The following is a 10,051-nucleotide window of genomic DNA, read 5'->3' on the forward strand; positions in this document are numbered from 1 at the left end:
CAGCAAGACAAGTTTGGCAAGAAGGGATGCTGACTTGCAAACTGGTTCCACAGCCTGCATTGCACTGAGGAGCTAAAGGGCTTTGGGCAAGCTCCTTGCTACTGGTGACACTGGGCCCTGCAAAGGAGAAGCTGGGCTTTTGTTTCCAAAAAGAAGAGAGGTTCTGATTTTCTGTTTCAGCTGAGCCTGCTCAGGGTAGGAAATGTGGGGCAGCAGTAGAAGGCCAAGGAGACTTGGTCACCTTGTACCTCCCTGATTGCAGACCAGGCCCCTCATTTATCTTACAGCACCTTTAGGGCTGCTTTAACTTACATAGGGCTGCCTATGGCCCCAAGAGGCCATCTGGGCATCTGACAAGAGCCAGGCTACAGCAGGACTCTGGTCATGTCCCTGTGTGTTTGCTATGCCATGGGTTGTAACGGGGAGCCCAGAGCCCTTATGTTGACTGTCTGCCACTACTGGAGTGGATGAAGTGGTTGGATTTTCCATCACAATACAGCCCCTAAGTCTCTAGCCCTTTTGCCTGTCTAAAGCAGCCCCGGAAATGAAACCATATTGTCATGGTACCACAGTTCAGGGCAACTGCCCCTGTGTTTCCCCTTCCTGATCCCTTGAGGGCACTTACTCTAGCCCCCTGGCTCCTCAGCCGTCACCTCTCTTGTGCAGAGACTCGCATCTCTCCCCATTCTGACCGGGGGCTTTCCCACGCTGCACAGTTCCCTGGCTACAGTGCGATATCCCCAGCAAGCCAGACTGCCTGACGTCAGCATCTGCACTTTGCTTTCTCTCTGTGGGCTCTGAATAGCTGTAATTGCCAACAGTCACAAGTTCCCACCCAGCTCTTTCTAAGCAAGCACGTTTATCCTTAAGGTGAAAGCATGACAGAGAAAACATACAAAAACATTAAGAGTTCCTATACACATGCTATACACGCATATATGCAAAGGTTACTAGAAGCCACCCCTCAGTCTTACGGAGCCTCAACAAATGAAAGTCCTTCCAAACCTTCCCAAGAAGGATTGGGTGCCCCCTTGGACAGAAGGTCCTGTCCATTTGCTGGATCAGCACTGGCGTCAGTTTAAACTTAGACTATTATTGCAAACGTCCTGTCTTTGCCTGTTAGTCTCTGGAGAATCCAGTTGAACCAGTCTAGGTGAGACTCTCCACATGGTGACACCTCCTTGGAGGTGTTACAACCTGTGTGAATTTGCCTAATCACCTCCACCATTCTTAGTTCCTCTCCCCTAAGGAATTATATACAATCCCTGTCCCACAGTACATACAGCTAATGCAGTAAGATCTCACAAAGACACTGCAGGAAATTGCCATCTCTGTCGCACATGGTTCCAGAGGTAACTGCACTGGCCTTCCTTCCTGGCCTCTTTGAGGGCACCCCATTAAGGTCTCCGGCTGCTAGTCATCAACTTTCTCAGGTCCCTCCAGACTGGTGACTTATGCTGCAATTTACTGTGATCAAGTCAGAGTGTAGTTCAGCACCTACCATCCTGTTCTGTCACAGGGGCAAGGACAGGGTTAACCAGTTCTCATGATGTAAGGTATTATTTATTCAGGACAAAAGCACAATGGAGAGAACATATATCGGAAACAATAAACAGCTTCCATGCAAACCTGTCTGACCAGGTGTCACTCATCAGCCACATGGACATCTTGGCAAGTTCCAAAGTCCTTGAAACCCTTGCTGCATAATATGTCCCTGTAATGGAGTTCACTCACCACTGTGGCGCTTCCTGCTGGCTGTCTTGGGAATTAGCTCTGTGTGTTTGTGCACCCTCTTTGGGTGGTTCCTTGCTGCCGTCACTCCTGCTCTAGGAACCGCATCTCTCCAAGGACCATGGTGTCCTCTTCAGCGACACAGCCCTCCGGCCATGCCACACACTGTGCTCCCCCCTTCCGGGGGACCTGCAGTCCACTGTTCAGCCACTTCCCTTAGTGGCTACTGCAGCAAACTGTCTGGCCACTTCCTCATGGCCCCTGCATCCTCTTTGCCTTTGCCTGAGGGTCTCAACCTGCAAACGCCAGCAGCCAGCCAGGAGTTGTCTCTTGCTCCCCTGGTCCCTGCTAGCAGCACTGATCTGTCCAGGGTGCTGGCAGTTTTCTCAGCCCACCAGAGACACAGTCCTTCCTCCCTGGGCTCCTAGCAGAGAACTGCCTTCCTCTGCCCTGCAGCTCCCTTTTTAAATGGGCTTGCTTGGCCCTGATTGACTACTCCCTTCAGCCCTTCTCTGACTGGCTGCATCCTGTGCAGCCTTCCTAGGGCTCTATTAACCCCTTAGAGCCCAGTGTGTCTCTCTTGTCACTGTAGCATATCAGGCCTTGGAACGGGGTAGAGTGACCCCTCTCCTCTGCCAGGCTGGTCACTTTATCCCATCCTTGGTTCTTTGTTTGATGTCCTTCTGCAGCCAGTTCCAATCATGATGTGTAGTTCCCTCTCTGTGTGTGTGTGCGTGCGTGTGTGTGTGTGTGTGTGTGCGCTACCTGGGTTTGTGGGATTCTTAAAAAGAGGTGCCAAAATTATGGGATATGGATGGCATTATGGAATGGAAAAAGTTGCATGGTAGGAACTTGCCCCCTGCATTCAGAGATCCCTGGGTTAGTCCCTTCTAGCTCCTAGCCCACTGAGAAAATTTCCCAAAAGGCATTGCACCGATGGCAACGCATGGCATACTGGGACACCTATTCGTGGTGCACCACACTTCACATCAATAGAGGCACTTCTGGGGACTACCTGCAGTGCTGACGCAAGGAGCAAAGTATTCACGTACTTGAGCGATGTACAAGCTTTGGTGACTATGCGCTGTGATAACTTGTGTTGACCACAGTTTGTAGTGTAGACATGGCCCTAGGGAGGAAATCAATTCTTGCCCCTCACTGGGTAGTGATTCCACGGTGATAAGTCCAGACTAGTCAGGCAGATAGTTTATTAAAATATTACAGACAATTCCCACGTTTGTCACAGATGTATAGATGTCTAATATGCCTTTAATATTTTGGTAGTGAATTACTAGGGCCCAGTTCTTCATGTGTATTTAGGCACCTAACTCCCATTGAAATCAATGAGAACTAGGCACCTAACTCCCATTGAAGATCTGGGCTTATGTCTCTCTCTCTCTATCTGCCCCTTCAATCAGGAAGCAATCCCTCTATTCTCCTGTCCACACGGAGGATTTCAGTAATAACCTCTTTGCTCATTCCACGTTATCTCCTGCTACAGAAACTTAAGACAATGAGAGATCAACACCCACTTCCCAAACTACGACACATATTGTCGAAGAAACCTCCAGATCCTCAGATAAGAAACAACATAAAAACAGGATGTCTCTCTTATTTTATTGCAAGCCCTAAAGGATGTGAAATGTTTTATACATTCTTTGGTTATATAAATGTATGAACGAGGTCCACTATAATGGATTCTTGCTGATTTTCTTTCTAAATGATTGCTGCACTCAAAAAATTATTGGACTTCTTGAACAGAAGGGGGAAAAAAGACTATTGAAAGACATAAGCAACTTTTGAAATATTAAATGAAATTGCTTGATAAGCAGGAAGGGGAGAAATTACAGTTAATAGCAGGCGTTAATAGAGAAATAGAATTTTTGAAATGCAAAGATATGAAAAGTATTGAAGAAATTTGTTACACATCAACGCTATCAACAAAAGCCGCAGAGAAACCAGGAGAGCGGAAATCTGAGAGCACATTCGGCAAGTGGGCAATAGAAACAAGAGGATTGCCCTCCTCCACCAGACCCAAAACAGGGTATATAAACTGAGGTCAGTGTGGTGAGGGTCAGAGTGTGCTGAACCCACATGGACAGTCTCTTGCCACCTGTAGGGCCACAGGCTCAGAAGAATTTGCTGAACCCACAAAAGCTGCAGAACCCAGGAATGCCACCAGACATGTGGACAGACTCTCCCAGAGCTTCTAGGCCTGAGAGGTGGCGAGACTCATTTCAGGGATTGTATTTCTCTCTCTCTGTTCATTAAAATCAGTAGAGGAAAGTCCCCTTGTAGAGTCATTTGTCTTTCTAGCGAGAGGCCAAGGAACCATATTATGGATTTTAACGAACTACTGCTATCTGCATCTTCTCCTTCGTAAGTCCAAGTACATTGGCCTAAGAGAACCGGAAATAAATTGCTTTTGATGTTTTAAACTTGTTTCTTCCATACCGAACATTAGAACAAGCAGGGATCACATTCCTAAGAGTGCCTTAAGGTAAGTGCAGCCTCACGCCTTGGCGAAGTACTGGAAGTGTGATGATATAGATACTAAAGGATTGATAATTGACGATTATAAGGAAATGTAATAAGAAAACTTGGTGATTTGTATTGCTCTGGTGGGCCTTGGTGCTATTTATGTCAATTGGTTGCATGCCAGCATGTTATATTCAGTGTATAATTCTCAAAAGCACCAAAATGACTTAAATGCCTAAGTCCCATTTTCACTGTAAGGCACAGTGTACAGCGTACACAAAAGGGAGTGCTAGGCTCTCAAATTCATAACTGACGTTTTCACAGCGGTTGAACTTTTTGGACTCCCCTCCCCACGCTGTGTTCCCTCAGATTGTCAGTTTGAGACCCTGGCTGGCTGGGGTTGTCGTAGTATAGGGGCAAGCAGTTAAGTTGAGCCCTGGTCCATCCAGACCCCTGAGTCTTTCTGCTCTGTGTGCTAGAAGTTTATGCTTTAAAGAGGTTGTGATAGGGTGCTCTACACACCGCTGGACAGCACCGCCTCCTGGCAGTTCTGGGGATTAGCTCTGCCAGGCCAACACCACTTCCTGCGGTCACTCTCCATCACTTTCTCCCTCTGCAGGCCCTCTCTCGCGCCAGGAACTGCAGCCTCCTCTTTGTGACTCGGCCCTCCGTCCACGTCACTCTGTGGTTTCCCCTTCTGGGGTAGGACAGTCTTTTGGGGCAAAACTGTCCCAGGCAGTCCACTCTCCACTGCCTGGTCTGTGCCACTTCCCCAGTGGTGGGTAGGGGAATCTGGGCCCACCCTCTACTCTGGGTTCCAGCCCAGGGGCTTGCTGATCAGCAGCCTAAGTCTGCACTATCTTATGCCTTGCTGCTTTTCCCTGAGCCTTTCCTACCTTTCCGGCTCTCCCTCGCTCTGGGTTTGCCAGCCCTACAACTCCCTCCCCCAGAGAGCAACTGTAGGGTACTTGTCTCTATAGCCTGAACACACCTCCCTTCTCCCAGGAAGTGACTGCAGACTCCTTCCCTGCAACCCCTCTCTGCTATCAGCTCCCTGGCTTTATACAGGCCTCTCTTGTTCCTGTCCACCTGAGCCTCATTTAACCAATCCCCACTCCCTGGCTCCTCTTCCAGGGGCAGCCTAGGGAGTAATTCCCCTCGCCCCCGCCACAGTAACCCTTTCCAGTCTTGTGTGGGTGGACACCCCAGCACAGAGGTTTAAAACTTCTATTGCTTAAATATAAAATGGTTCAAAGTATTAGGAATATGGTGGTTACCAAAAATAAGTTGCAGTTATTTTACTCTGTGTTAGGCCCGGCCTTGACCACTATGTACTGTACAGGAGCAGAAGAGTTTAAACCATGTGGCCCACTGTGGTGCTACTGAATCAAGCTGTTGAGCCACGTTAAATTGTCTTTGAGAGATTTTAGTTTGACCTCTCTTTCATCCAGGTCCCCTGAGCCTCTCTCTTCTCTGCACTACAGGTGTTTGTACTCTCAGAAGTAATACAGAATCCTGTGCCTTGAAAGAACAGGCTCTGAGTCTGAAGAGTGTTACAATAGCTCCCTTCCCTGAGCCCTTGGAGGTGGGCTCCTGAAGGATGCTAGTGTTTTAGCCATCACATGTCATCTAGACCTACTCTCAACAGGGTTAGACAAAGTGATAACATTGCTGGCAGCTGGACTTCTCTAGCATTCCCACCATTGCTAGCCGTGGTAGTGACAATGGGAGAAACTTGCCTGTTTTAGCAGAATCTGGAAGCAACTTTCCAATGCGTGATCTCTGCTGGATCTGCAGCGTTCAATCAGAACTGAAGGGGCAACAGGACCATGGCTGCTGGCCTGAATAATTGAATGGTTCTGCACAGTAGCCACTAAAAAGCAACTGGCCAAGTGATTTTTCTTTCATGAACTCAGGGGAAAAAACTGACTTGAGAATTACATCTCTGTGACAGGAAGAATTCTGTAAGATGTCAGCTTGGTCTCTTGTTTCTTGAGAACGGCAGCCATCATGCTGCGCTTGGAAGGGAACATACATAACCCTGACAAATAAAATTAACTCCCCCCTAAGCTGTGATGCAATGCAGTGTAAACTCACTGTAACTCATTCTGAAGAGAAATTTTGTCCGCACGGGCAACCATAATTCTGGCATTGCCTAACTCTTGAATGCTTGATCGTGAAGCCTTTATGTTCTTTTAATGTGGTTTGTTGTATGCAATATCCGAGCATACAAACAGAAATGCCATCACATGGAACCATATTGACTGCTACCTATTTCTACAGTGGGGTTAGAACCTTTAGATCCAGTGCACACACCTCTGCCATGAGCTAACAGAGTTAACTAGTAGCAATAATAAGTGGCATCATGTGGGTTGCACAGCTATGTACTGCCTGCCCAGGAATCCTGGGTTCTAGTTCTGGCTCTGATCAAAGCATGTTACAGACCTTTCTGCTCCTACCCACCCCAAGACTGACCCTTTCTGCCCCAGCCCCTCCAGCCTGCTCCCTATCTCCTTGACCAGTCCCAGTCTCCCTCTCCCATCACTTCAGCACAGTTCCACCCTTTTGTCTCCTATTTCCTGTCCCCACCACTCCCCTTTCCTTGACCCGTTCTCCCTCCTTCCCCATTGCCCCTCAGATCCTTGTCCATCTCCCCTAGCCTCCCCATGGCTTGGCTTTTCTGGGTTTAACCACCATGCTGCACTCCCTGAGGGGGAACCAGAGCTGATCATCTTTTCTCTGCCCCTGTGAGTATTTGCGCGTCTGATGCTTTTTCAGAGGTGGGAGTGAAAATGGGCTCAAGGATTACCCCCCACAATACTTCAGGTTACTGGGGCTCTCCCTGCTCTCAGACAGGTAGGGTTTATTGTCTCCTGTCCCCACAGAAGATCCCCATCTGGGTCTATCAAGGAGCGAGCTGAGGTTGAAGAAGGGGCTTCCTGGAATCTTGATGTTTCTACCCCTTCTCTACTTCACAGGCACCAGATGGGTCTGTATTTCCCCTAGAGGCCCAGCCTGGACAATGAGTAGGGATCTCCAGGGAAGCCTATTACAGAAGCAGCTGTGCCCCATGGTTCCTCACCACACTCTCTGGTGTGGGCATTGCCATGACCAATTTTTCTTGCCACTCAAGCAAGCAGAGACAGCTCTGGACCCAACTGGGGACTGGTTGGTTGAACAAGATGGTACCATTTTTACATAATCACTTTTCTGACCATGGCTACAATTGAACCATGATCAAATATGAGACCCTTACCCTTAAGGACCCTGGCAGCCCAGCAAGCCTGCAGCTCTGCCATTGGCAGGATAGACCCGAGTGGCTGTGTGGGGGCAACAACAGCCAGTGTTGGTTTCTCCAATTCGAGCGAAGATGTATTTATACAGTGAGACCTGGTGTCATCGACTTCTCCAGCAAGGGCAAAGAGGAATGGTGTCCTGTGGTGAAGATGACAATATCCACCTTCTCATCCACAGTCACATTTTCTAAGATGGCGGAGGTTCCGGTGAACTCCTTCACATTGGGCTCCACCACCATGCCACCACAGAGGATACGGCTGGGACAGTCATCGCTGACCACTGCCTCTTGGTTCTGCAGTACAGAGGCAAAGCGAGACAAGAGGACGTCCTGCTATCCAATGGGAGTTGGACGGAACAGGTCAAGAAACAGGCCGATTCCCGGCAACCGCTTTTCTCTGAAGAGAGAGCAGGGTAAATGGCATCCAGCTATTGCCAGGGTCATGAATTCCAAACACAGCAGTCATCTGCAGGCATTCTTTAGTGCACTAGGCTGCTTGATGGTTGGGTGAAGAGGGCATCCTGAAGGAAGCAGTTTGCAGAAAGACTACCCGGGGTTGCTGGAAAAATCCTGCTGGGTACACAGGCTGTAGTGAAGGAGCTTTACTAAAGTGAAGCCTAAAGGATGATGATGTCAATCAGCATCCCTACTCTTACATTGCACTTGTCAGCCAGTAGATCTCAAAAGAGGCCAGGATCATCACCCCCCGTTTTACAGATGGGGAAACTGAGGCACAGACTTGCTGAAGATCACCCAGCAGGTCAATGGCAGAGCGGGGAATAGAACCTAACTCTTCTGAGGCTTAGGCCAGTGCTCTAGCCATCAGACAACAGTGCTTTGCAGAATGTACCCCCATTATGTGGGAAGCAACAGACCCCCTTCTGGATATTTAGTTATGATTTTTTCCCACTCTCTGCCTTGTAATTTCCAATTCAGAAGGCCAAGTTACAGAGAGAGCACTGTACTTGGAGAGAGAGGTCTTCCACCTTCAGATTCACCTCTGCACGGCTCCACCAAAATATCCTTTGGCCAAAGATTAGGTTATGGGAAACTGAACAGGAACATATTGCAGAAATGGTCTGATACTCTGCACAGTCCATTATCTAGCCCTTCCCCAGTTGCACAATGGGCCTGCTGGCCAGGCTAGTGGAAAATAGCTGTCTTGGGGCACCAAGACATAGTTTCCATGGTTAAACCATTGATTCATCTTCTCATTCATCCAGCTGAACAGGGGGAAAGGGAGAGTATTCCTGATGACATCACTCAGGTGGGTATTGTACATTGTCTCTATGGGGCATCCATGCTCAGAAATGTGGCTCATCACCCCTGAGCCCCTTGTGGTACTGAGAAACACCTGAAAGCCAAGCCAGAATTCAGCTTCCAACAGTGAGTGTAATTCTCTCACCCAGATTCAGTGTGAAATTAAACCAAAGGAAGCAAACCTCTGTCATCTCCAAACACTCCTCTCGGAGGACAATGCTGCTCTTCGGATCTTTGATGATGCTGTTTGGAGACTTATGGATGAGACTGGCAAAGGAAGACACCACCTACTGGGCTGGCAACATCTGGTCTGAGCTCATGCTCTACTTCCACCTGTTGCTGTCTCTGTTCAAAAGCTGCCCTCTGGTTATACTTTGATTGTATTCTTGGGTTTCAATTTTTAGAGTGAATTTGGAGTCCCCGGAGGGTTCTGGGATTGACAGCCCTGAAGACAGGCACAGCACAGGAAGAGCCTGTCCAAGTTTAACCCTCCCTGCTCTGCCATGGTATCTCAATCCTGAATGGAAGGGGAAGGGAAGACAGGAGACAACTGGATAACTGATTTTCTATGCCCATTTGGCTACGCTTCCACAGATTGCTACTACAGGGGGACATCTCTGGTGGTGGTTTATAGGATTCAGACATCTGAGCATTAAAATATGGACTGAGACCACCTGCTATGTCATATAGGTCTGCTGGCTGTTTGACGATGGCAACTCCTGATCCCGAATCTGGGCTGCAGTCAGAAAAACTATGGGAAAGACCCTGTTGGGTCATTAGTCCAAGCCTCAATAAAAGCTCTCCCAGTATAATGACGTTTTGGTGCTTGGTTTGGCAATAGATGAATGCATCAGAATATAAACGTTGCCTCTCTCCAGTAATTCATAAGCAATTTCAGGAATCGTACTTGCTCAGCTCTCTGACTTAGCTGTACAGCGATATCTGCTCCAGAGTTCCCCTGTCCAACCACAAGGACTTTCTTCCCCAGAAATCCTTCTGGGTTCTTGTATCCTTGGCTGTGAAGGTAGGTGCCTTTCAACTCGTTCATACCTGCAAGGAAAGTGGCAATCTCAGTTGGCTCGCTTAATGAATTAGTGGCGATGCCTGGGCAGCACAAGAGAGCAAGTCATTGTCGCTACATGAGAAACGGGCACTCTGGAAGGGAACAAAGTAAGCTCAGGAGGAATGGCAACAAGTAGACATGCTGGGCTAACAGATGGAATACTGAGGCATTGTCATTCAGAGATCAATGGCCGAGTGACAATTTGGCCAGACTTTGGTGTCAAG

General features: G+C 48.4%; 1 pseudogene; it reads right to left on the reverse strand.

Moving 5' to 3' along the window:
- Window positions 1-7,014: 7,014 nt before the first annotated feature.
- LOC112107411 lies at window positions 7,015-9,812 on the reverse strand (annotated as a pseudogene).
- Window positions 9,813-10,051: the final 239 nt, after the last annotated feature.

This window comes from Terrapene carolina, unplaced genomic scaffold (assembly GCF_002925995.2).
Source record: "Terrapene carolina triunguis isolate 2854851 unplaced genomic scaffold, T_m_triunguis-2.0 Scaffold210, whole genome shotgun sequence".
In the NCBI taxonomy this organism is placed as follows: Eukaryota; Metazoa; Chordata; order Testudines; family Emydidae; genus Terrapene; species Terrapene triunguis.